At 48.8% G+C, this 27865-nt stretch overlaps 1 protein-coding gene across 2 annotated transcripts in view; it reads right to left on the bottom strand.

Moving 5' to 3' along the window:
• Positions 1 to 14193, bottom strand: part of Rassf4 (Ras association domain family member 4) — a 36617-nt gene extending 22424 nt beyond the window's left edge. For both annotated transcript variants that reach the window (XM_041634219.1, XM_041634229.1), the window contains exon 1: positions 14076 to 14193. The gene's annotated coding sequence lies outside the window, so the exon portion shown is untranslated. The remainder of the gene's footprint in view (positions 1 to 14075) is intronic.
• Between the last annotated feature and the right edge of the window lie 13672 nt (positions 14194 to 27865).

The following is a 27865-nucleotide window of genomic DNA, read 5'->3' on the forward strand; positions in this document are numbered from 1 at the left end:
ATGACCAAAGGGACTTGGGGAGGAAAAGGTTCATTTGGCTTACACCTCCGTATCATTGTTTGTCATTGAAAGAAATCAGGACAGGACCCCAAGCAGGGCAGGAAACTGGAAGCAGGAGCTGATGCAGAGCCCACAGAGGAATGCTGTTTACTGGCTTGGTCCTCTCGGCTTGCTCAGCCTGCTTTCTATCAGAGCCCAGGACCACCAGCCCAGGGATGGCACCATGGACAATGGACTGGGACCTCCCCATCAATCACTAATTGACAAAATGATCCTGGGGGAGCCAGAAGGAGCCCCAGCCAGGGTTTTCCAGTACCCATAGCCTTGGTATTTCATTTATCCACTGGAAGGTCATACTTGTCCAAGTTCAGGGTGGTTAACGTTGGAAGTGCCAGGTCAAGGAGCTCGCTCACCTGTCCCTCTGGAAAGTTCTACAGGGTCTCCAAGATCAGTTCCTAAGCATTTTAAGCCATGTACTCTTTTCTCTTGGATGAACATCATCCAGATGATGGCTTCTTCTTGACTTTTATAGAGTTTTCCTCTGCATCGGTCCTCCCTCTTCCTTTCCCACTGAGCTGAGGCAGAGACCCATTAATGACTTCGGGGGGTCTACTCCCCTGGGCCAGCTCTCCTAGTGGGGATTTATCTGTATCACACTTATTCCTGGACTACAGAGCAGTTCTAGGAATTGTCTAGTTACAATACCACCACGAGGTACTAATCAACATTCCCACTTTTATGGTGAGAAAAAGGTCAGAGGTGAAGCCTCAAACCAACCAATGAACAGGAGTAGGAGACTCTTCAGACACAAGAGTCTGGGTTTTGACTCTGGCCTCTCGATCCTCTACTCTGTATGCTCTTGGTGAGTTCTCAACCCTATAAGCCATGTGGAGCCCCGTCCAGAATTCAGTTTCTGCACTGGACTCGCATTTGAAGCTCTCTGTCTCTCTCTACACTCAAAACCAGGAAGCCTTCAGGCCTTCAGGCCTGCCCATATTGCTTTCACGGAAGATAATGTACAAGAACCTTTCTCTATTCTTCTGGCATCTTCTAAATTATAGTTATCCCCTAGCATATGCAGAGGTATGTGGGTTCCTGAGACTGCTAAGGGACCACACCCTGTGATTGAAGGCCCACTCAGCTTAGCTGAGTCTGGGCTGTGGCTACAACTTGTAGGATTTTAGGTGGAAACAAAACTTGCAGGAATTCTTTTTCTCTCAGAAAATTCATGGGCAGAAGACTTGTTTTCACTAGATCCTAGCAGTACGACACACCGCTCTTCCTTACTGAGTGGAGAATTTGCTCCTGTTCACTTCTCTTTGGTGTGTCTGACTAGGCCGCATGACTGTCTGCGGGGCATTTAATAACCACATCAGTAAAGCAAACAAGCAAAAACAAGGGTTCCTTAGCTCAAGCCCTGATTCTTTGATCGTCAGCCTGAGGACAGTGATGGCTACAGGCCAGATCATGCATCAAGTGTGCAGATGAGGGACAGAGGGATGCTTTGTGTCCAGACCGGGAGAATTCACTGTGCTCCTCAGAATGGCATTCAATTTAAAACTTACCAGCCATTTATTTCCAGAATTTTCCACTTCATAATTTCAGACCAAAGTTGCCCCCATTTACAGAAAGCAGAGATAGGCTAGAGCGACTGCTTCCTGACTGAGGCCCCTCCCTGAGGATCCTTCCTATCTTCTGGGCAGCAAGACAAAAGCCTAGTACACCCTCAGTACTGATGCAAGCTCTACTTTTCAGCCCTCTGACCAGTGCAATGTACGTCTCTGTTCTCCTTGCCTGAAACCCACAAGACAGATGTCCCCACTAGACAGGCATTCGATTATAGAAGCAGGAAAATTACTGTTGGCCGGGAGAAGTGGGAGGATGTGGGGAAGATGGGCTTATCGACAACCTTAGAAGTATCTCATCAACCCAGCGCTGCCCACTCTAAGGCAAGACCAGTCACAGCCTGCAGAGACGCCAGGCCCCTTGAAGGGCAGACTTTGACCTAAGTAGTGACTCAGCACTGCCGCTTGGAATCAGAGCTGGGGACTCCCTGTGTATTCTCTTTGGCCCAGAAACAGGGTTTTCAAAATAGGGCTAGGTTCCTCCATGCTCGGCTAGTGAAAAGAATGCCTATACTCTGTGTCTTGGTAGTTCCTCAAACTTGCCAGAGCAGAAGTGTTCCGCCCAGGGGAATGCCCTGCAATGGGGTTTCTGGGATGACACTGGTTCCACAGGCATATGGCAGAACAATGTAAAATTTTGAGGAAGCTTGTTACAGGAAGTGCTGCAGTAACTCTGGAATGATGGGAAGCGGGGATTTCCCTTGCTTTCCTCTGCATCTTCAGCTTTTGCCCATTTCCTGCATGAAGCCCCAGCCTTGGCCGTGTTTGACACTCTTTCCTCTCATATGGCTTTTGCTGTGTTCCAGAGGAGCCTTCTTCCCGGCCTATCCTTAGCTAACCCAGCACACCAGGAGCAGGGCGGGCCTTGGTCAGGGTGGGGTGGAGACTATCACCTGGGCCTCTACAATATCTATACTATCACGTGATTAAGTGATGTTCTCATGGGCACCAGGGCACAGTGAGGTGGCCGCCAATGCCTTTCTGCTTCACGCTTTGTCTCTGGGACCAAGAACAGCTTGGAACTTCCTGGCGGTGATGTGAGTACAGAATTCATAGGCTCCCCCATACGTCACTTCTTTCAGAGTTGGATACGCAGCAGTGTGCCAACCAGGCCCATTCCTGTAATCACAAACCGAGACAGGAGGACTACTGCAAATTGAGGTGCAGGTTGGGCTCCAGAGTAAATCTCAAAAAAAAAAAAAGTAACCATGTTCAGGGACTAAGGAACAAGAATTGGGGGCACATTCCTCTTTTCAAAAGGCAGATCTTCTGGTTTATTCATAGGAAACCAGAAATCTGGGTTTTTATGGGTCTGTGCACCACTACTTAAAGCTGGGTGCTTCGGGCAGAAACACTGGCTGCCCCCAGAACGATTAGCAGTCTTTCCACCCCCTGAATGTGGGGCCACGCTACCAGCTCCGCCTTTTCTACTACAGAAGGATGTGTGTGGATCACCTTCCCGATGGCGACAGCAGCAAGTTTCCTGGTATCGGCCCACAGTCACTCCAGTGTGAGCCCACACACGTAAAAGGTAGAATGAGGCTCAGCACACAAGAGCAAGCGTGTGGCATTTGTCTCTCCGAACCTGGACTTCCTCCTCGAATGTAACGTTTTTCCAGTTCTACCCCTTGTCATGAGAATCCCTACATATTTTGGCTTTTAGAGGCTCTCATGAGAGGTAGGTACTCTTTCCTCTCTGGTTTCTCCCTTTGCAAGTCTGTTATGGCTAGAGGAAAAACCACCGGCTTTTTATGCCGAGGTCTTAGCCCATTTCTTTGCTGAGAGTGTTTATCAGTTTTGAGAGTTTTCTCGAGAGTCTTCAGTCTCTTTCAAGGACAGAGTCGCATTGTCAGCAACTGGAACCTAACTGACATCTTCCTTTCTAATTCATATCCTCTTTTTCTTTTCTCTTGTCTGAATGTTAGTTGGTACCCTTGTCTTGCTCCAGATTTTACTGGAAATGCTCTCAATTTCTTCCTATTTAGTACAATGTTGGGCATAGGTTGGCCATCAAGTATTGGGCAACCTATGATTCACATTTAGTTCACAATAATAATGCTGTGAAAATGATTATAGTATCAAATATGGTGTATAGATTCAACACAATCTTCACTCAAATTTCAGTAACATTCTTCACAAAATTAGAAAAAAAATTAACATTGATATAGACCTAAATAGCCAAAGCAATCCTCAGCAGAACGGGCAAAGCTGGCGATGTAACTGCCCCTGCTGACAGTACATCACACACCACTGCCCCTGATCACAGTATATCACAGGACCACTGTCCCTGATCACAGTACATCACACGGCCACTGCCCCTGTTCACAGTATATCACAGGACCACTGCCCCTGATCACAGTACATCACAGGACCACTGCCCCTGATCACAGTACATCACACGGCCACTGCCCCTGATCACAGTACATCACACGGCCACTGCCCCTGTTCACAGTACATCACACAGCCACTGCCCCTGATCACAGTATATCACAGGACCACTGCCCCTGATCACAGTATATCACAGGACCACTGCCCCTGATCACAGTACATCACAGGACCACTGCCCCTGATCACAGTATATCACAGGACCACTGCCCCTGATCACAGTATATCACACGGCCACTGCCCCTGATCACAGTATATCACAGGACCACTGCCCCTGATCACAGTACATCACACGGCCACTGCCCCTGATCACAGTACATCACACGGCCACTGCCCCTGATCACAGTATATCACACACCACTGCCCCTGATCACAGTACATCACACGGCCACTGCCCCTGATCACAGTACATCACACGGCCACTGCCCCTGTTCACAGTACATCACACAGCCACTGCCCCTGATCACAGTATATCACAGGACCACTGCCCCTGATCACAGTATATCACAGGACCACTGCCCCTGATCACAGTATATCACACGGCCACTGCCCCTGATCACAGTATATCACAGGACCACTGCCCCTGATCACAGTACATCACACGGCCACTGCCCCTGATCACAGTACATCACACGGCCACTGCCCCTGATCACAGTATATCACACACCACTGCCCCTGATCACAGTACATCACACGGCCACTGCCCCTGATCACAGTATATCACACACCACTGCCCCTGATCACAGTACATCACAGGACCACTGCCCCTGATCACAGTACATCACAGGACCACTGCCCCTGATCACAGTATATCACAGGACCACTGCCCCTGATCACAGTATATCACAGGACCACTGCCCCTGATCACAGTACATCACAGGACCACTGCCCCTGATCACAGTACATCACAGGACCACTGCCCCTGATCACAGTACATCACAATCATCGAGAAAAAAATTGCAGAGCAGACATTACATCAGTGAGTGGAATAAATAACCCAGAAATAAATGACACACAGCTATGGTCACCTGAATTTTGACAAAGGTGTCTGTCAAAACCACAATGCAGAAAAGACCGCCTGACTCACAAATGTGCTGGTAAAACTGAATTCTCACGTGTGGAAGAATAAAACTAGATTTAAAAGAGAGCCTGAAACTGAACTGCTAGAGGAAAATGAGAAAACACCCAAGTCTAGGCAGAAGCCAGGGCTTCCTGAAAAGTCTTTCCAATCGCTTATGAAACAATCCAAAGAATTGAGAGATGCTATGTGTAAAAGGTTCAAATGGTAGCGTGAAGGTACCACCTAGAGAGTGTGTGAAAACCTTTCCAGCTACACATCATAGACTGATACATAGGATACACAAAGCACCAAAAAACAACTAGATAGCTACTTAAAATAAGAAATATGAATGGCCAATAAATACTTGAAAAGTATTCAATATCCTGGACCACTGGAAAAAATGAAAACTAAAACTGTTTTAGAGTTTGTTTCACCCCAGTTAGAATGTCTGAGTCTGTCTCACCCCAGTTAGGATGTCTGAGTCCACCTCACCCCAGTTAGAGTGTCTGAGTCCACCTCACCCCAGTTAGAATGTCTGAGTCCACCTCACCCCAGTTAGAATGTCTGAGTCCACCTCACCCCAGTTAGAATGTCTGAGTCCGTCTCACCCCAGTTAGAGTGTCTGAGTCCACCTCACCCCAGTTAGAGTGTCTGAGTCCACCTCACCCCAGTTAGAGTGTCTGAGTCCACCTCACCCCAGTTAGAGTGTCTGAGTCCACCTCACCCCAGTTAGGATGTCTGAGTCCGTCTCACCCCAGTTAGAGTGTCTGAGTCCACCTCACCCCAGTTAGAAATGTCTGAGTCCATCTCACCCCAGTTAGAGTGTCTGTTACCAAGAATGTCTGTCACCAAGAAAACAATGCTGGCAAGGACGTGGAGAAACACACCACTGGCGGGAATGTAAATTTGTGCAATCACAATGAAAATCGATGTGAAGATTCCTAAAAAATAAAGTCAAAATAAAAAAGAACTAGCAGATGGTGCAGCTATGCCTCTCTTGTGTATATGCCTGAAGGGTTCTAAGTCACACACCCATGAACACTGCTGTTATTGTTTTTAGAAGCCTCTCCTGTGTATATGCCTGAAGGGTTCTAAGTCACACACCCATGAACACTGCTGTTATTGTTTTTAGAAAAAAGGAACCAGTTCCTGTCTATTACCATGAACCATGGATGCAGCAGAGCCCATGCAATGGAATTTTATTCAGCTGTAAGAAAAAGATGAATCATGACATGCGCAAGACAATGTATGGAGCTGGAGACCATTGTGTAGAGCAAACGAAGCCAGACTGAAAAAATAGGGAGCCAGATTTAAATTCTCTCTCTCTCTCTCTCTCTCTCTCTCTCTCTGTGTGTGTGTGTGTGTGTGTGTGTGTGTGTGTGTGTGTGTATGTGCGTGTGTGCATGTGCGCGCGCACACACACAAGAGGAGGCTGGAAGCATCAAATCTTATCAAGCTGGAGTTACAAATAGTTGTGAGCTGTCCAACATGGATTCTGGGGACTGAACTCCAATCCTCTGCAAGAGCAGTATACACTCTTATCACCGTGGCATCTACCCAGCCTCCCCAAGATGCTAAAAATATCTTCAACAAGTTTTTTTTTTTACTTATTTACTTAATTTGATATGTATGAGTGTTTTGTCTGCATGCATGTATGTGCACCACATGCCTAGTATCCATGGAGGCCAAAAGAGGGTGTCATATCCTCTGCATGAAAGTGGAGGTAACAGCTGGTTGTGAGCCACCATGTGGATGCTGGGAATCAAACCTGGGTTCCCTGGAAGAGGAGCCAGTTCTCTAAGCTACTGAGCCTCCTCTCCAGCCCCCCAGATTTTTTTTTTTAAAGAAAAAGCACCAGTGCCTTCTGTTGTCATAGGTAACCAGAAAGCTGTGTGTTGCAGTGATGCTGACTGCTTCTGTGGCTCTGCATCCTGGACCCGTACACAGTGGATCTGCACTTGGAAAGAGAAGCAGGCTCTCCTGGGCTAAGACACTGGGTTTCAGGCATCTCTTACTGCAGCAGTCGTGGCTACGTAGTGAATTTAAAAACATAAATAAATAAAGATAAGAAGAGAGGAAGCAGAGCACACACTAGCAAGAAAGCCACACTTAGGTAGATTTGTTTGTGGCTTCGGACTCAGGCCTGCCTTAGTTCACAGTATCTTTATTTTCTCTCAGAATGAGAGTACTCCCTTTCCTTTACTATGTAGTAGGTGTGCCAATAAGTGGAATTTCCTTTAAGTCAAGGAGTGGTGGCTTACTAACAGAAAGGCCTTTCTGAGGAGCTCTGGGCTGGGAGCTACTAAGACCTGGGTGGCTGCATATGCAAGCCTTGTCTTTTGAGCCTTGATGTTCTTATCTGCGCAATAAAAATGTTGCCCTCCAATGGCTTTGACATTTCCTCAGCTGCAGAACTCTTTATTCAAGTGGGAAATTTACGCAAGCAAAATTGAAAAGGACTGCTTTGGTAGGCAGTAAGGCAGCTGGCAGCGAGCCAGTCCACTAGAGAGTCAAGTGATGTTTTAGTGAGACACTGCCTTCCCTTGTTTCCCCTCAGCCCGTCCCTGAGGACATGCCCCAGTAGCTGGTAGTGTCTCTTACAGTGAGGTAGCATTAGGTAATCAGAGGAGAAATGGTGGAAGGGGGAGGGAGTATGCCCTTAGCATCCATGGAAGGGCAGGGGAGCAGTAATCATAGGGGCATTGGGGAGAGGGGGCCATTTCGGCCAAAGAAGCTCTTCCATTTTCCATAGGCCATAGGTCTCATGAGAGAGGAGCCTTGGTTCGTGTTTAACCAGTTTTGCAGAAATGAAGCTATTCTACAAATACTTTGTGACTTTCTATCTGACTATAGGACTATTGAAACAATGGACCCCAAATAAATGGGAATTTTCCCGGAAATCTCATGGTGGGAGAAGGAAAAGACAAGCAGAAGGGAACTTGTCTTCAGGAAAGAGATTTCACACGGTCCTAATAACATGTCACACAACCTCACAAGATCAGACTGAAGCCCAGACTTGGTTGGGTCAAAGGTGGGCGGGCTCACACCTTAACCAGTCCTAACTAGATATGCACAGCCCTGACCCTCTATTTAAGTTTCTGCTGCACTTCAGGGCCCTGGAGGTGTTGAGGAATATTGTTTTAGCTAGGCAAAGACGTGTTACATTTGCTGATGCCGTGGAATAATACTTTAACTATGTGAACGTGTGTTCCATTTGTTTCTGCTGCCTTTGTTGACGATGTAAAGATGTGCCAGGCTTGTTTCTGCTGCATTTGTTCAAGTTTGTAAAGATGTGTTGCATTTCCTGCACCTTGCCTGCCTAAGATACCTGACAGATCTAATAAGAAGTTGAACAGCCCATAGCTAGGTGGGAGAGGGGTAGGCAGGGCTGGTGGGCAGAGAGAATAAGTAGGAGGTAGACTCCAGAGAGGGAATGAGGGAGCAGAGGGACACCCCTGGGCCAGAAGCCAGGGAGCTGCCAGTCAGCTAGACATGAGGAGCAGTGAAAATAAGATATGCAGAAGGAAAAGAAAGGTAAAAGTCTTGGGGTAAAATGTAGATGAAGAGAAACGGGTTAAGTTATAAGGGCTACAAAGAAATAAGAGCGAAGCTAAGGCTGCGCATTTACAGCTAAAAAGTCTCCATGCCGTGATTTGGGAGCTGGATGGTGGCCGAAAAGAAAGCCTGGTCCGCTGGAGGTAAGATGGACTTGTGTGGTTCGCTGGCTTTCTTTGTCCCTCTTTCCGGTGTGACCACATTGAAGACATCTCCTTTGTCTGTTTTCCACTTTCTTTTGCAGGGGGTGGGTTTCGAGACAGGGTTTCTCTGTGAAACAGTCCTGGCTGTCTGGAACATCCTTTGTATACCTGACTGGCCTTGCATTGACAGAGATCTGAGTCTCTGTTTCCCTAGTGCTGGGATTAAAGGTGTGCATCACCACGCCCGGCTTCTGTTTTCCACTTTCGATTTGGCTCTTTTAATTAGCTTGCGGAAGACGGTGGCCAGACCTGGGTTGCGACACAGGCTGTGACTACCACATTGATTTGCCCAGTTCTCCTTTACTGGGTTGATCTGAGCCGGCTGTCACAGTGTCTTAGTTGTGGAGGGTACGTGAGGGGTGTTCTAGCGACTGCTGACAGGGAGAGCTTGAAGAGAGAGCATATTCACCTTGTCAGGAAGCAAAGAGTGTTTCTCTATGTGGGTCGTTTTCCTCTGACTGGTTCCCTAGTGTGAATCTCCCTGGGCAGGGTATCCAAAGGCAAGCATCTTCAATGGCCTACTTTCAATTTTTTGCAATTAAAAAAAAAAAAAACTATGATCATACTCTTAGCTGGCACTGAGTCTGAGGCAGAGACTCCTGTGCAGGTAGAAGCCCCTTGGGAGAAATAAATGGGGAGAAGATACAGCTATGAAACTGGCCTGGCCTACTACCTGGGCAAGTCCACAAAGCAACCCCAGATGTAACTGGACAGCCAGTGTCAGCAGGCTGCTCCCCCGACCCCAGCAGCCTTTGTCCTGGTCCTGCTCCCCACCACCCAGCACACAAAACTCAGGCCTCCAAACTCACTCCTCTGGCTGATAGATGCTTTTTCTGCTCCTCAGAGGATCTTCAGGAGACAGCACACCCGACTACCTTCCCTGGGTGAACAGACAATGAGTGAGTCGCCCCCACTTTGCACTTCAGCCACTTCTCTGTTCTGCCAGGCATGGGGAGGCAGCGACAGCTGGCACACAGCCTGCCGCGGAGTGACAAAGGACACAGGAGCTTTTACAACCCCGGGGTCTAGGCTTTTATCTTTTTCTGTTTGCAGAAGGCCAATTCTGGTTCTTTAGGTCACTATAGGACCTGGTCACCGTGAATTGGTTGCAGAAGGAGCAAGGGGAGACGCCACTGTGGTGGAGTATTCAGGAAGTGAACAAGAGCACATCCAACGCCCTTTACTGTGAGCTTATGAGTGGCCTGCTGTTCGGTCTCAGAGGGCCCTTCCATACTGGTGATTGAAGATGGCACTGTCCTTACTTGGCAATATGGGCAATGGGTCAACATCTAAAGTAAAATGGAAGTTGATCAGTGAGACCAAAGAGCTTGGCTGCCACTGTTTTAACCTTTCCCGGCGTGATTCACATTTAAAATAAGAAATGAAGTGACTTGACCCGCAAGACAAAGGAGGACACAGTCAGGCACAGCTAGCAGGGCTGCCAGGCTAGAAGGGAGGCAGATGCAGGCTACATTGCCCTGCACAACTGGCTTTTAATGCGGGGGACAGGAGCCCAGGCTCCGAAAACAATGAGCCTCTAAAAGGCCCTTCCAGCACCTGTCAGCCCTCACAGGGCAGAGCTTCCCCAGAGAGAAGCCAGCTGTCTGCTGAGGGGATCTGACTGAACACAGGCTGTCTGGTCAGCCCTCAGCAGTACAGCCACCTAGATAACCAGCTGCTTTGGCACAAAGAGCAGGCAGTCACTTAGCAGCTGCTGCCCTCTCCTGCTGTCCAGTTCTAATGTCCCCTTGCTCCTCCCCTGCCATTACCCACCTGTGGCTCAGCCATATCCCTCCTACCCCAGTCTTAGGCTGCTCAGTCCCACCAGCTAGGAAACCCTGAGAGCGTGTGTGCACACTGCCAGTTGGAGGTGATGGGGGTCCAAGAGAGACAGACAGCTGATACACAGTCATCACCACCTTCATTCCGACCTGACCGTGGCTGACCACCCTCGCCAGGCCACCTATGTCCCCTATGATCCTGGTGATGCCATAGGAACCTGTTCTGCCATATAGGCCTCCTTGAACATGCTCCCCTTCCTTGGAATAAACTGATTTTTGTTCTTGGTTCCTGTGTGGACTGTAGGCCAGCCATCTACCCTCCCTTGTGACTTCCTGATATAAACTGTAGCCCAGAGGCAGTGTCTCACCCACACACCTGTAGGACAGATGCTGGTTTCTGCCCTTGCCCTCCAGTGTTCTTTCCTGTAAGCTGAGGCAACAAAATCATTTCCAACCTTCCCACTCTTCCTCATGCAATATCCTCACACCTCCTGGCTGTGTCCCCACCACTCCAGTTCAGGTTCGCTCCCTACCAATGGAAGGGAGGATTCATGAAATCTATTATCTACACAGCTCTGGTTTGGGGGCCAAACAAGAACTCAGGTGGCCTGGGTCCAGTGGTGCAGCACAGCTGAGTGGCCCCCCTAACTACTTGGTGCTAGCTGCTGCCAGGTTGTCCTCGGTATTCTAGTATCTGCTCTACCCATGCTACCTTTGCCCTGGCCTGCGTGCGATGTGCAGTTGCTCGGAGAGGTTTCTCTGGAGACACGATGCTAGGTCTTACAATCCTTTGGGATGTGAGTTCTTCTGAGAACATAACACCTTCATCTCAGACCAAGAAAAATGTGTGAGTGTGGTTGTGCTCATGTGTGCATGCAAGTACACACGTGGATTGTCATACGGCCAGTTGGGATGCCCGCTGGGATCCCAGATCTTGCCCCCAGATCCCAGGCTGAGAGTATCTGCTGTATCCCAGAAAACATTCTGGCTGAGCTTTTCTTTGACTGTTGGGTTGGTATGTGACCTCAACTGCTCTGCCATCACTAGGTCTTGGGTTTGTTAGCCAGTTGTAATGGCAACTGGTCTGGAGTGTTTCTCGGGCTCTTCTCAGAACTGAAGCTAGGGGATTATTATACCACAGCCCAAATCTCTGACACTAAAGGTCAGGCAAGGGGATGGGCAGGACTCCAATTTTATCTCAGGGTATGTCCCAGAGGAAGTCCCTTTAGGCAGGAAGGAGATTCAGGGAACTACAAGTTTGGGGAAACTGCTAAAGGTTTGGGCAAGCAGCCACTAGTTCTTGGGCGCTTACTTTTAAAGGGTTTCAAGGGGCAGCAAGGTGGCTCTGTGTGTAAAGGCACTTGTCACCCGAGCCCGAGGACCCAAGTTCAATTCTCAGAACTCATGGAAAGCGGATGGAGATAAATGACTCCACAAAGTTGTCCTCTCACCTGCACATGCAGCATGGCATTGGATGTGACCGACAGCATGCATGTGAACTAATTCACACACAACAACAACAACAACTTCAAAATATTTTCTTCAGTGTACTTTTAAGAGGTTAAACAACTGAGCCCTTCCAGGGTCTGAGCCCAAACCTTACCCTGCCCTGATTGGATGATCTTGTCAAATTCTATCTACTTTTGAACTAGAGTTCCTCATCAGTTAAACAATTGTGATCCTAATGTTCATCCTTAATAAACATTGTTGACATTGGGCTGCAGGCCCCAGGGAGATAGCAAGGTTCTAAGAAGGGAATGTGGAACTCAAAGAGAAAGGGCTCCTAAGAATCAGGAGACGGGAAATTTAGCTCTGAAATCAGGACTCAGATCCCTAGCGGCACAGGCTTCCCCCTAAAGCCTGTAGTCAGGCTGTCTCCTCTGAGGCTTGCGTAGGGGCTGAACTTCTCCTTCCATGGTGTTCTTGTTCTCTGTTTCAGAGGCCCGTAGGCTCCGACTCAGGAAGACCTGGCCTTAAATCCAGTTCTCAGTCTCACCCACCGGACTCTCCTGAGTTTCAGACAGACACTTCCAAGCTGATAAAAGGTCGAGCAAACACAACAACGTGCTAAACACACTCTCGTGTAATTTCCATCAAACAATATTTTGACCCAAGATGAGTTTCATCTTCTCTTTTCTCCCTTCCTCTCTCCCCCAGCTGCCCCCCATGCCCCTCCCTTCTGTCACTCTCCCAACCTCCCACCTCCTGGGGGAGCAGGAAGCTGCAGGCAGGTCTGTTTACCTGGTCCACTGTGCCTTGCAGTTCCGTTTGTTTTCCATAGCCTCTGGCATCTAACTCTGAGTGATACCCTAGGGCCTTGCAGGCAAACTGCAGCAGGGGTCACAAGAATCTCTCCTGCCGGTTTAGCATGACACTTTGGTGAACAAGCTGCCTGGGTTCAGTTCCTGGACCCCAGCCCATCCTGTTATTGACACTCTTTACTTCCCAATGAGGTGGGCTTTCTAAGCTCCCTTACAGGGTTTTTATTGTTTATCTTATTTTGTTTTATTTTTTTATTTTTTCAAGACAGGGTTTCTCGGTAGCTTTGGAACCTATCCCAGAACACTGGCTCTTGTAGATTCACCTGCCTCTGCCTCCTAAGTGTTAGGATTAAAGGCGGGCACCACCACTGCCTGGCTCCTTATAGGTTTTTTGTTTGTTTGTTTTAAAGGTTTTGACTGTCTTGGCACTGACAGTCTATGAGTTGGGAACACAGACAAATTACAGTTCAAGGACTGAAGTTAAGGAGACTTGCAGGTACAGTTCCCTACCGTTCTACCCAGGGCGCCTGTTCCGCCCCTCCCCCCCCCCCTGCCTGGGGGCCGCCGCCACTTGATTTATGCAAGGCTTGGGATGGAATACAGGCTTCATGAGTGCTCTACAGCCACTCTACCAGCTGAGCAGGAGCCCCAGCCTCTGTAAGGCGTCTACCGTCGGTTTCACATTTGAAAGTGGGGGTGGGGGTAAAGAAAGCAAAACTGTGGCGCACAGTGAGGAGTGAATGTCAGATTGTGTTAAAACCCTTTGCTCACGGTCAACCGTCTCAGACAGCAACTAAGGAACAAGTGCCTTGGTGAGCTATCATCCTATCCTTGGCTTTCCATCTGTGAAATCAGATAGTCCGGCTGGAAGCCCTCTTCCCGCCTCTAAGACTACGTACGTCTCTAGGAGACTGGCTGAGAGGAGGGAAGACGTGAGCACAGCTGTAGCCGGCAGTTTGGTTCACGTGTCCTGCTAAGATTTAGCCCCTAAAGTGCCTTATCCTAGGAGATGTTAGGCACAGTGCCTCTCTCAGCCCTAGCTGGAAGCCCGCAGTGCGCCAGGCTGCCAGGGGGAGGAGACTCGCACACCGCGGCCGAAGGGCACAAGTGCTCAGGCTCTAGCGCGCTCTGCCTGATCGCCGCCCGAGTCGAGGGTGAAGTGGACCGAGGACATCCATTACCTCTGCAGCCTGGGTATCACTCACCGTCCAGTCATCGCGCGGTCCAGAGGCCACCAGCAAGGATGTCCCTCCGCCTGCACCAGAGTTGTGCTCGCACCCGGCTCCAGAGCCCCGCCTCTGTTGTCGGGGGTCAGGTTCGCCCCTGTCCTCCCTAGACACACCTCTTCCCGCCCCTGGACACGCCCCTCTCCGCCCTGAGCACGCCCCTTCTCCCTAGTCAATAGTGCATCAGTCCATCTCCTCCCTCCTGAGTGCTTGCTTCTGTTACCCCTGATTTCCATGGACACCAGCAAGCGCTCCGCAAGTCACTTAAGTTCCCAATCCTCGGGGGGCACCTCAGGAGGCAAAGAGATAGCAGCCGGATTGAGCCCTAGGGGCTAGCCAGTCTACAGGAGGAGGCCAGGGATCCTGGGTAACGCATACCTTGGGTTTCAACAAAGGCCTCTGCGTAAGCGCTGCAATTACAACTGTGTGCATCCTGTGTGTGTGTGTGTGTGTGTGTGTATTTGAGTGCGTGTGTGAAGCCCACATTTATTGTCTAGATGGCACCTGTAAGCAAAGACGTGGCTTCTCAAAAAGCTCCATTAAGAAATCTGAGCTGATGAATCTAAAAAGTTACTTCTCCCCTGCGCTGTCTTCTGAGCACGGATTTGAGGGCAGGGTACTGGGGTGCAGGACTGTAGGGCCGGGGAGCTTTGTAGGCTCTGTTTTATGTCACTATTCCCAGTCCTGACCTCAGGACCTCTTGACTGCCCCTGCAACGTAAATCAGCTAAGCTCAGCCCTTGGTTTCCAATCCTCTTAGGGTCACATGGCCATTTTAGGGTACGATGTGGATCATCTAAATGTATAAGGTGTTCGAAAAGCTCGGGATTTGAGTCCTGGGACCCAGATTCAGCGAATTTTGCTCCTTATGGCTGGGACTGTGAGCATAGTGCCGGCACTTTGTCCTTTTTTTCCTGCTTGGTGGACTCTCCCTGTCCACGCCCCTACCTCAAGGGGCTAAAGGTGACCAACCCAAGTCTTGCTCCAGCTCAGCCTTTGTTTGTATTCTATGAGAATGACCTGCTAACTCAGGGTTCCTGTGGTTGCTGGCCTATTGGAATACACGTTTCTTTCCACAGTCTGAATGCTGGGCATCATTAGAACTGAGACCAATATTTGGGTGCTTCTAAAAGCTTTCGCAAACCAAATACAAAAAATTGCACCATAACTCCTAACTTCTCCAGTCCGTTCCCGCCCACATGAGGAAGTAAACAGCAAGCAGAGCATTTACTCCCTGGGGCTCTCTAGCATGAGTCACGTGAATCACGTTCTCTGCACCAGTGCCTGCTGCTGTCTCACTTGATTGGGGACAAAGGCCTGAGGTGTCCACAGCACTCGTTATACATTTGATGCGCGGTGTGGGTCTGGTCTCCTGTGGCTCCTCAGCCCTCGGCGACATTGACCACTGCCTCTATTTCCCAGAGTAGGAGGGGCTGCCCTGCGGCCCAGTGTTGGCTGCCTCTCACTTCTGATGAGCACTGTGATTCCTGACAGTTGCCTTACTAAATGCCCACTGCCTTGTTTGAAATAGGGAGGGAAGAAGGGAAGGAGAAGGAGGGGAGGAGAGACAGTAGAGAGAAGCCTGATTATTAGGACCAGCTGGTCCCTAGTGTCTGATCATGGCTGCCTGTATTTTTCATGCTATGCTCACAGCTCACAAGAGGACGGTATGCCTAGGACTTAAACAGGTAACTGATCAATCGTCAGTGTACAATACACATTGTAAGCTGTATTTTGTAGAACTTCTGCTTCTCTCTTTAGGCTTCAGCGGTGTGTATCTGATGACTGAGATATAAAATGCGGAAGAGTGGGAAAAAAAATGAAACAGCACGTCTCTATCCATCTTGACAATCCTCACCGTGGCTTTCTTACGGCTTTTTGAGAAGTGGCCCTCACACTCACTTCTGGGCACAGAGAGGAGAAAGAATTCGTGGAAGAAGGGATTAGAGGGGAAGGTGGAGAAACTTTAGTTTTCTTAGTGGAAAGAAGAGCTGTTTCCCTCCTTGACTCATGTGGATGTAATATACAATGTCTGGAACCCTGGCAGCCAATTTGAGATCATGACACAATATGTCCACGTGCTAAAGCTAGTGGATTATAAAGGAAAAAGGAGCCTCGGTCTTTATTAAAGGTCTTGGAGTTTCTGTACTGTCTTCAATAAGGCTTGGCAGCAGTGATGGTGCAATGTGTGTAAACATGGGCCGGTGTGACAATTCTTTTTCAGTCGATCTTGTTTCCTTAGTTTCCTCCTGTCCTTCCTCTGTCTGGTCTGGTCACACTGAACGTGCCTCTCAGTCTTTGCACTTGGTGTTCCTAAGTCTCTTCTCCAGACACTGCCAGGCTGACTCCTCACCGTGTCCTTTGGGTTTTTACTCAGCTCATTGTCTTTTCCAGATCTTTCCTGCCCCAACATGTCCCTCCCAACCCATTCATTACCCCTCTTTGTGTTCCATGTCTTCATCTTGTGCTTCTTAACTAAGGGACACTCTTCTCTCAGCTGGTGAACACTGGGCTGTCATGGTACCCAATGTGCTATTGGGTTTCTCTCCCTTAGCCAGATTCAGAAAGATACAGACTCTCAGAGGCCCTAGCCTCATTTCCAAGTGAGACATGAATAATATGGAATTGGAGTTCAACTTCTGGTGGCCCTACATTGAGGGGTGCATTTGTGCCTCCAGGAATGAGGCTAGAAGGACCTCTTCCAGTCTCAGGGGCTGAGGCCTCACAGAAATCTTCAGCACCGCAGCCAAGCGGCCTTTGAGGCGCTCCTGTAGGGAACTGAGCCCTGTTCAGGATGGGAGGCCTATTCTTAGAGCATGTGGCCATCAGGATATCTTTAGGAAGTTTGAAGATTTTCTTACCAATCCAGGATGATTTGTAGGGCCTGTGAAAAGGCAATGGCCCAGTCACAGGAGCCAGGAAGAAAGAACTTGATTTACAAGTGGAGCATTTAAGCCACCAGGGAAGGGCTAAAACCCACAGCATGGTATAAGGTGAGGCTGCCCCCCCCCCCCCAGGGCCTCCTCTGCTCTAGGCTGGCTGGAGACATCTTGGCAGCAGGTTCTGTTCTAAAGTCACTGGGGAATTACCTTTGTCCTTTGTGCAGGAGTTCATGTGCTGAGATAGAGTTTAGATGGACACATGGATTCTAAAACAGGCTAATAGGTCTTTCGTATTAATAATATTTAGATGAAAACCACTTTATCTTTTCTTTTAGGCGTTTAATTCCACATTTATTGCGTGTGGGGGTGTGGGTGTAGGTGTTCACTCATAAACATGCATGGTCTACCATGCACCCATGGAGGTCAGAGGACAACAGATGAGAGTTGGTTCTCTCCATCACATGGGTCTCAGAGCTTAGGTCATGAGGCTCAGTGGCAGGCCCCTTCCCTTCTGAGCCTTCTTGCCCACTCATCCTCCTTTGGTGAGACCAGGTCTCATGTAGCCCAGGCTGGCCTGGAACTCATTTTGACCATGTAGCAGAGTATGGTCCTCTTGCCTCCACCTTCCACGTGCTGGGATGACAGGTGTGTACCACTGTGCTTGGCTCTGAGCACCGTTTTCAAGGCCATTCGCTTAGAAAAATAAATTAGATTTTTGAGTTAAAATTAGTGACTGATTTTCTAGGGCCCTCGACATGGCTTTGTGTGACCCTCACCGTTTTATCATCTCCAACACGAGATTCCGAACAAATGCCTTTTCTGAGCAATCGCTCAAGAGCTTAGTGTGATTCCAAGGAGACTTCTGTGGCTGGTGACGGTGCCTGATCTGCTGGAGAACCAGTCACACATCACTGGTGCTCTGTGCTTGGGTGTGGCCCCTTAGTAATGAGGGCATCGGAGGCTCTGACCGTGCAGGAGGCTCTGTGAGGGCTTGCCCTTCGGTTTCAGGTAATGCTCCGAAATTCTGCACCCCCCCCCCACCTTTTCTGTGACACATGGTTCTCACCAGATCCGTTTGTTAAAGTGTGAATAACAACTCTGGGCTAATGTAAGAGACTCTCGCCCCATATCAGAACCAGGCTGGGAATGAGCATAAATTTTAATGGCGTCTGCTGCACAACTGTCTTCTTGTTAAATGAGCACGTGCTTGACTTGATGATGCTTTTTTCCTTACCACAATGCTTTGGGAATGCCTTTGTACCCCTAAGTGCTAGCACAGGGTTTCCCAGGAGCCTTTACTAGGGCACGTGGCCGGAAACGCTGCTGAGACTTGCTTTAGAGCAGAAAGAACTGAGTGGCTTGAGCCCTTCCCCCATGTAGTCCTGGGGGAAGGGAGCAAGTCTGGAACTAACAGCTGCTCCCAAAACCTGTGGAGGATGGGCTGGCCTGAAGTCACCTTCAGATGCCACCTTATCAGCTGCTCACCTTTCTCGCCCGCCTTCTGATTTTCCTGATACTAGAAAGGCAGCACATCCAGGGAGAGAGTGGCTCCATCCAAGCATACAAATTAGAAGGTTGAGGAAGGATACCATAGTTTTCCCGAGGCTTCTCTGCCTTAGAAGCCCTTGCCCCAAACCATCTGAGACCTCTCCTCCTAACCACCCCCTCACACTTGGGCTACTTCACCAGGCATCCACACTTCCACCCCCTCAACTCCCTGATTGGGCTCCTGGATGGCTCAGGCATTGGGAAGCTACTATTATCTACATTGCTATTGCTGTGAACTGCTGTATCATAAAAAGAAAATGCAATAGCGCAGCCCTGCAGGGCTCCCCAGCATGCTGCGTTTCAGCTGAACTATCATTTGAGTGGCAGAAGAAAGAGACTACATGTTGTTCCGTATTTCTATTCCTTCTATAAACCACTGGGCTCAGGGAGCCGCAGGAAACAGTTCAAGGGCAGGACGGTTTATAGAAGGAGGCTGCTCCTCACAGACATCTTCAGAGAGCGTTGACCAGCACCCCACAAAGAGCCTGGTGTTGCCTGGGAGCCCTAGTTCCTGAGAACAGTGAGCTGCTGCCAGAGAGACACAGGTCTTCCCTCAAATCAGGATGTGAAGCCGCCAGAGGAAGCAGAGACCTCCCAGAGGGAGAGACACAGAGCCTCAGGGAGCACTCACACACACACAAGGGCCATCTGTCCAGCTCTGAGTGTCTCTAACACAGAGCGTCCTAGGGAATTCACTAAAATTAAGAGTCATCTGAGGAATGCAAAACATTCCTGGGGCCAGGGGCAGGCTGGCCTCTTGTCTGTGGCCTTGACACGAGAGCCTTGTGACTAAAAGAAATAAAAGATGCTTCAGTTGAGCTGAGCTCCCCTGGCTGGCGCTGAAGCCCACCCCACAAGTTGCCTTTTGAGTCTTTGGATTCCAAAGACTTGCATGTTGGGAGAAGACGGGAGTCATAGACTTGCTAGACTTCTAATGCTTTGTCTCTGTTTTGGAACGGGCACTGGTTTTTCATCCCAGAAGTACTCTTGGCGAAAAGGATAACCCTTGTCATTACAGCTGTGACAGCAGAATGACCAGGGTGTTCATTAGGATTCCCCAGAGAAACAGTACCGATAAGACATGCATACAGCCGGTGGCCGGTGGGTGTCTGAGTCCTCCACACTGACCATCTGGAGTTCAAGCAGAACAGGAGATGCATTGCAACTTTGTGTGTTGAACTCCATAGGATTTCCTCTGTTATTAGTCCCTGTGCTTTACAGTGTGAGAATTACTCATATCGTGGTCACACTGTTCTAGGGAATAAGATCATTCAAAGTATATGGAAGCATCCATGTGACTTACACCACGCCATTTCATTACGGGTCTTGAGTATCTGCATATTTGGACTGGAACCAATTGCCCAAGAAAGTGGCTCAGGAGATTATGAGTTGATGTTAGGCAGGACCCACAGGTTGGAGATTAAGATAAGGGCGAGTTTGTAGTCTGAAGTCTGCCCTCCAGTAAGCTGAGAATTTAGCAGACTGCGGAGCAAAACGGCTGGTGGATATGTGTTTGTGCCATAAAACCTCAGTCAGAAGACCACAAACTGATCAAGTGAGGCCCCACCCATATCACAGAGGCCAGCCTCCCTATCCAAGGGTCTATTAAGTTATATGTTAATATCACTTAAAATACCTTCACTATAGCAACTAGATTGGCATTTGATCCAACAGATGGGCCTCTAGGTCCATAGGCTAGCCAAGCTGCTACTTGAAATAAGCCATTAGCCATCATAGGCAGTGGTGATCAATGCTGGCCTGTGACCAATAGTCCACATTGCCTCACCTCCTCATGAGGACAGTCTCCATGTAGAGTGTGAGCTCATAACAGGCCTTCCAGGGCTCCAGGATGGAGCCAGCTTATTTTCCTTGTATGTTGGCTAGAGTCTCACTATATAGCTCAAGTTGTTCTTGAACTCACCACATGCAGCTGGGATTTCAAGCTTTAATGTACCTGTGTTGCCGGTGGCAGGCAATTCAGAAGACTTTTGCTCTTCCTCAGCCTCATGAGTCTACAGTAGGAATTGCCAAATGCTTTCTGTGAAGGGGCAATAGAACTGTGTTCCCATTTTCAAAGCACCGCATACCTATTACAGTCACTCAAGCATAAGTAACCATAGATTACAAGGCAATGAATGGGTGTTGTTTGACAATAAAACTTTATAAAACAAACAGAAAGACTGATTCTTTCCATTTTTCTCTCTGCCAACCCTTTGAAGGGACACATAAGCTGCACTGTGGCTTAAGATTTTTTTGGCATAAAGAAACAAAACAAAGAAGACTTTATTATCTCAAATAACGAAAAGCCCAGATATTGACAATCTGGTATCTCCAAGTCATCTTTGGAGACCATAGTCTGTTGTCCGCCATCTTCAATGTTTTGGTTCTGCGACTCCTGCTGCTTGCCAAAGGCTTCTGAACTTCTGGAAGATGCATTCGCATTTTGGGGGGCGGGGAGACAAGCAGGGGAATGCTATAGCAATGTTCCTGTTAGCGCTCAGGACATCCTTCCAGAAATTTTCTCTCATTGCCATTGGCCAGAGCCAGGGATGATGGCTCGCCAAGGCTGGGTGAAGGCCATATCTGTCCAAGGGGCGAGTAGGTGCATGCGTGGTGAAACTTGAGACTCCACAGGTAGCAAAACAGTTCAAGGGAAGAAGCCCAGCTGGAGGCAAGGCTGGGAATCATGTGCTGAGCAAGGAGGTGGTGAGGAGAGAAAGGAACTGGCCGGAAGGACAGAAGTCTCCAAAGGTACTCCTTTTGCAGATCACCAGGCCCAAGGACCATGGCTCTAGGGAACTGAGAGACTTCTTGCTAGAGAAAGGCAGTGACAGCATGGGGCACTGAGAGCCACCCACAACCACAGCATTAGGAACTGAAAATGCCTACTGGGGAATGAGGAACAGCTTCTGGGGTTAAGGGGAGGCTGTCGGGTGGGGGTGGGGTTAGCCTGCAAGCTTTGAGGCAGGAGCATGGGGTCTTGGAGACAGCTGTTTGGGCTGGTGTGTCTGTCACTTCTGCTAGAGATCTCATAGGCCTGGGGTTGAGGAAACCTTGCCGAGGCTAGGATCTTCTCCCAGGCTTGGAGATAGCAGGAACAAGGCTTGGGGTAGTTGGTACCACACTTTCTGCCCATCAGAGATGGGGGAAGGACACTCCAAGCATGTGAGCATAAGGAGGCTCACGATGAGAGCAGGTGGAGGTCTGGTCTGGTTCTGCTCGTCTGGGTGTGGGCTCACAGGTCCTGAGCATGGCAGAAACACTAAGGGCTGTGAACCAAGTTCTCTAAAATGCCATGCCTATGTTGAAGATCCTACAGACTGACTAGACAGAACTTTATGACTGCAGAGTTTGGATGGGGCAGAACCAGAGCCAAAGTTATCCTGGGCTGTTCATAGTCTCCAGCTCATCTCCCTCCTCTGTATCTGGCTTGCCATCACTTACTGTGAGAGCTGCCTGTGTCTATAGCCCACAGAAGTGAAAACAAGATTGAAGTTAAGACCTGTTCTGAGAGCTTTTGGCATGCCTAGTTCCACCCAAGCTGGCTGCCCTAACTTCTCCCTTCTCTCATCCTCTCTATTAGCCATTTCCTGTTCTCTTCTCTTTCTACTCCTTGAGAAAAATGGGGCCACGGGCAACTTAAGTAGAAGTGAAAGTGTCTACTCGGGACTTAATATGTGTTTTTACCCTCCAAAATTCATCTATTGAAGTCCTGGTCCCTAGTGTGATGGTGTTGTGGGGGGGGGGGGCATTGGAAAATGACTGGATTAGTTGAATGGAGCCCGCATGCACGGAAAGAGTGGTGTCACAAAGGAGAGACACAAAGAGATGGTTTCTACCTCGGAAGCTGCAGGAACTAAGAAACAGACCCTTCCCAGCCCCTTCCCTTGCTGGAGTCCTGAGCAGTCGGAACAGCAAGACTTGAGTATGTGCTGCTTAAGCCTGGTCCATACTGTTGGTTTGTCTCTGCTACCCAAGCCAAGACAGGACATTAGATCAAAACTTTCCTCTCTTGGAGAGGAAGGGAGATGAGAACAAATGTCTGTCCACCCCGGGTAGGATACCAACGGCGGACCTCGGAACAGTTCCACCAAGTCTGGCCTAGTGAACCAGCAAGTTTATAGGGGTGACTTACTGGAGTGTGGGCTCAAAGGCAGCCCCAAAGCCCAGGCGAGCATTGGTGATGATTTACAAAAGTTGCATTCCCCAGGCTTGTTGCACAACTTTGAGGCTGAATCTCCCACTGAGTGCCACTGCTTCCTCGGCACTGGGGAGGGGTCTGTGGTCCTGTAACTCAGGCTTTCTGGGTCTTCTACTTTTCTTCAGCCTCTGGGCCTTAGGAGCCCCTAGAATCCCCGCTAGAAGGGGATGTTTCAACACAGAGGAGACACCGTCACAGCAGGAGGGATTTCTGGGCAGGCTCTGGAGTCACAAGCAGGTGGAATCTATGGCCAGTCTTAGCCTTTGATCTCCCAGTGGTGTTAGTGCCCAGGGCCCAGCCAGGATGACACTGTGCTGTTTTCAGTGGCAGGCCAATGTGCGGGTGACTAAGTTCTTCATGCTTTGGTCTCCTGTCCACGTGATGGGACTGTCACAACCCAGGACTTCTAGGCACGGAGGCTGAAGGAGATGAGATCTTCAAAGCGGAGCACACACGGGGTTGGTTCTGCCAGTGGTGGAAGTCCTTGTGATTTGTCTTATGTTTGGTCCACTGCACAAAAAACCGTCTTTGATTTCTGTGGAAGATTAATCTGATTGCTTCCGAGTATTGCCTCTGGCCACACTTTCTGTGCCTCACGACTGATCTATTTGACCAGAATCCCCTTCTCTTACATTGGAGGGAGGTCCAGGAAATGCATGAAGGGAACGAACCTTTTCTAGGTCCAGGGAAGCTAGAGCTCAGGAGATTCTTAGGGCACCACTGCAAGGTTACACAAGCAGTTTCCAGTTGCTGGGGAGAAAACAGCCCTGGCAGTCCAAACTGCCTGCATCTGTGATTGGGACCCCCTGAGATGCAGCTTTTGTGAGTCCTCACCCATGCATGCTAGGGTGGCTTTGGAGTGATGCAGCCCACTTCTGAATCGTCTCTGCTCCTGCAAGCAACTTCCCCTGCCTCCCCCGTAAGTAAACCCAATAAACCCACAGATTCACAAGGATAGACCTGTGTGTGGTTGCTTTGTTTGTGATGGTGCCCTAAGAGGCACGAGGTGCTTGATCACATCTCCCCCAGGCAGTCACACAGTAGCTTCATCCCAGCTCTCCTTGCCCATTTCCAAACTCTCCCCAAATTGATCACTCAATCCCGCACTTGTGACTCATTGGGAGTCACAAGTTAGCCACACTTAGCATGCATTTACGGGATCTGGCAGAGTGTCGTCAGACTTGGCTCTTTCGTCCCAGTGCCTCATGGGATGCCCAGTTCACACAGTAAATACTTACTGATTCCCGCAAGCTAAACTGACTAGTCTCTTTAACACTGTTCTCGGAGCTCACACCGCCAACACTGGAGGAATAAAATAAGGAAACATGCTTGTTCCACTCTGGAAAGAGGAACCAGCACTTGGGGCCTGAAAATATCTTGCCCAGTTTCCCGGAAGCCGGACACTCAAGTGATAGGGCCTGGAGGTGGAGTGTAGCCTCAAACAGAGCAGCTGCTCGGGGACAAATGAGTCATTTTTCACTTATCTGCTCTTTGAAGGACAGTTTAACCTGAGACTCCCTGGGGGGGGGGGGGGGCTTCCACGTGTGAGCTGGTGAACATTTCCTTCCAAGGACTCCAGAGTCAGCCTTAGGACAGACTCTGTTCACACAGGATGCCGTGTCCCAAAGTCCCAAAGTCCCAAAGTCCCAGGAGTTCTTGCTACTGAAAACAAAAATCACAGCTTATTCTAGACCTGGATGCCACCTGGGCTTGCTCTGTTGCCCAGTCACAAGTCCCTTATTAACACCCATAGGTGGACGCCTCAAGCACTGGAGAAGCAGGACCCTTAGGGAGGGTCTCATATGAGGAATGACCTAAGGCCTCAAATCTTAGCAGGTCTGTGCTACTCTTAGCTTTTTGCCTTTGGGTGGCCCAATCTCCCCACAGCTGTTTCTCACTTGTCAAACCACAAAACCCAGACTATAACATCTACTTAACCGAAATCCTACTTAACTCAAACTCCGCTTCTTGTGTCCAGGGGTGGCTTAGTAATCTTCCCTCTTTTCTACAATGACAAGACATTTGGCCACTTAGGTAGCCATGAGAAACCTCATTCCAGCCAGCATGGCAGTCCTTTACCTTTGAGATTTCACCCTTTCTTCCGCTTCCAGCCTATAAAATGCCCGACTGTCTAAGAGCAGGCTAGCAGCTGGCCCAAGGCTTAGAGTGATAGGTGAAGCTGTCTTCTCAGACGGCTTGTGATTCTCTGTACGCAGGGTATGGGATGGAAGGTTTTTCTTCCTTTGAGAATTCAGCAAAGTGCATGCCGGGAGAGAACCCAGGAAGAGAGACCTGGCTACTCTCAGACAAACATGCCCATGGCTGGTAGAGCAGTACTTGAAACTTGATAGACCTTGGAGCCTAGAGAGGTAGCTGTGGGCCAGAGAGCTGACCAGCCAACTGACCAGAAGGGAGCATATTGTCTCAGAGTAGCTACAGGCCACGTCCCAGGAAAGTGGCAGTCGAGGACAGAGAGATCCTGTAAAGACGGTACTGATGTCATTGCATCTAAGCCTCTGCCAGTCTCAGGGGGAGATGCTACAATTGACCCCTCTTTACAAACAGGGAAGTGGAGGCTTAGAAGAGACCCACAGGCTCTGGCTATGCCCTGGGGAAGAACAAACATAGAGCTCACGTGTAGGGCTTGTGCACATGGTGGGGAAATCCTTATCAACACGCTCCATGTTCTCACAGTCACAGAAGTGGGTGAGTGAATGAATGAATGGAGCAGTTCTCCCGGATGCAGAGTAGCTCAGAGAACCCTCTTCCCAGGAAAAATAACCGTTTAATATAATATGCTTTGATCTTGGAGAAAACCCGAAATATTAATCATTTAAATCTCTGAGAAAGGTAAGGGTGCACTGCAAATGGAGAAATAGTCATCAAAGGTCAATGACTGTTGAACCCTGACTCTCTCATGATCGGAGGCACTTCTATTACCCTCTCTTCTTCTTTTCTGAGACAAGGTCTCATGTGTCCCATATCCAGCTGGACTGGAAATCATATACAGACGAGGATGACTTTGAACCCTGGTTTCCCGCCTCTCTACTGCTATATTATAAGTATGGAACAAAGGTCCTGATATTATGAGGCACTGGGGATTGAACCCAGAACATCATGCATGCTAAAAGCAAGTAGTCTATCAATTGAGCTACACCCTCAACTCCCCAGTCCCTTCTCTGAGCCGTGATCCCACTCTGAGAGGAACAAGATGCTGTGTCCGCCATATCTCTTGTTTCTGTGCTTCTGAAGTTCCATTCCAGGAGGCCTAGCACGATAGGAGAGCCTCCCTCATAACCCAGTGTAAGGGGTTCCCATATTGGTGAGTATAAAGCCAGACAAACACAGCCAAGTCACAAAGTAGAGAAAGATTTGCTATAATCAGCAGGAAGAAGAGCATCCGAGTATTTCAAAATCAATGTCCTTCTTAAACTGAGGGAGTGTAGGACCTCACCCAGGAAACATATATCCATTTACATAGTGGTGGATTCATTCCTGAGCATGCTCACTTAAGGTCATGATTTAAGAAGGAAAAATAGTAGATCTATTTTTAGGGCATGTTTAGTTCAAGGCCATGGTAAGGTGGGATAGAAAGACAGGAAAAACCTTGGGAACATCGGAAGGGAAAGGTGGCTCTCATCTGGAGACCTAGTTGGTGTTTAAAGAAACTCCAATACAAATGATAACACTGACATAGCTTTCAGAAATGCTGGTTTCTCAAAAGACATCTCAGACCAGAATACTATAAAGCAAGAAATAAAACATGCTTGCTTAGGGTCAAGAAATTTGCAACCTTGAGTTTGGCCCCATTAGCATCCCTTGCTCATCCCTAAACCCGAATGATACATCCCATAAATTCACCTTGTAATTTCATCTACATAAGGAAATCCTTTAACATAAGATAAATAAGTCGACAACTTCATATGCTTTTATTTAAAGTTTGAACTGCTTCCTTTTTAAACTCTGCTTAACCCTTAAGCGTTGCTATAAACGATGCTCTTTAAGGAATGTGTCTTAGAAAGTGCGGAGTCCTGCATCCAGCCATTGCCAAGACACTCAAGTGGGGGGTGCAACTCGTCCTTATCACTTATCAGTTACATAATGTCCTTCTCCTAAGTCTCCCCCACTCCCCTCTCCATCAGCACTTCCGTATCCATGAAGTGCGAGTGTGCGCTATCCTGCTGTCCTTGTCTTTATTTAATGAACGTGGTTACTTTGCTCCACTCTGACTTACCCTGATATTCTCTACTATAGTGGAGTCAATGTTCTGGCTTTACCTGAATGGAAGCCCCCAAGGGAGGGAGCTATTAGGCCTCGGACTAATGCTCTGAGCTGCAACTTCCCTGTCTGCCACTAGAATACATGCTGAAAGGGGTTAAATGACAGGAACAGAAATACTTCAGGGTAAACTCAACTTGTATTGTAAAGTTTTAGTTGGGAATAAGGAAAAAGACCCTTTTTGTGCAGAGCATATCTTAATATAGGAATTTTCCTCTCATGCTGAGTGTGTCACTTAGTGTGTCAGGTCTACTGAGCCCCAAGTCATCTCTAGGAAATGCTACTGCGAGCTAAACAGACTTACAATATGACAGCCTTGATGGCTCCACCCCATCTGACTCCTACAGTAGAGGCTCCACATTGGGAAGGACAAATCAAGACTACTGGGCCTGCTTCCTCCTATGCCTACCCATCCAGGAAAGGTATCCCCCAGGGAAACAGCCAGTCAGCCATCATTCCTCTGCGCGACTGTTGAGGGGTTGCCCAGGAAGAAAGAATGAAAAGCTCAGAGCGCTGCCTGGGGAATGACCTCATTCAGAACAGGATGTGAAGAATTCCATTCACACTGAGTTCTCAGAAACATTGTAAACACATCCTGGGGAGTATAAATACAAGGGTGTTGAGAACTCCGTGGTTCCAGTAGCGGTAAACAAAATGCTGAACTCTTACTTAATACAGAACTGAAGATGAAGAGCCAAGGGGAACCCTCTTGGGTTCAGCCTGTCTTGGGAGTTGGGGACACTGCCGTTAATATGAGATTCTGTGCTCAATCTGGAGCTGTCAGGTCAAGGACGTGTGTAGGCATCCATTTGCTATATTATAAAATTATTCCACCTGCATGCAGATCCTTTTACAAAGGGT

The sequence above is a fragment of the Microtus oregoni genome, unplaced genomic scaffold, assembly GCF_018167655.1.
Source record: "Microtus oregoni isolate MIOR12 unplaced genomic scaffold, Mior012 000002F_ref0000024, whole genome shotgun sequence".
Taxonomy (NCBI): Eukaryota; Metazoa; Chordata; class Mammalia; order Rodentia; family Cricetidae; genus Microtus; species Microtus oregoni.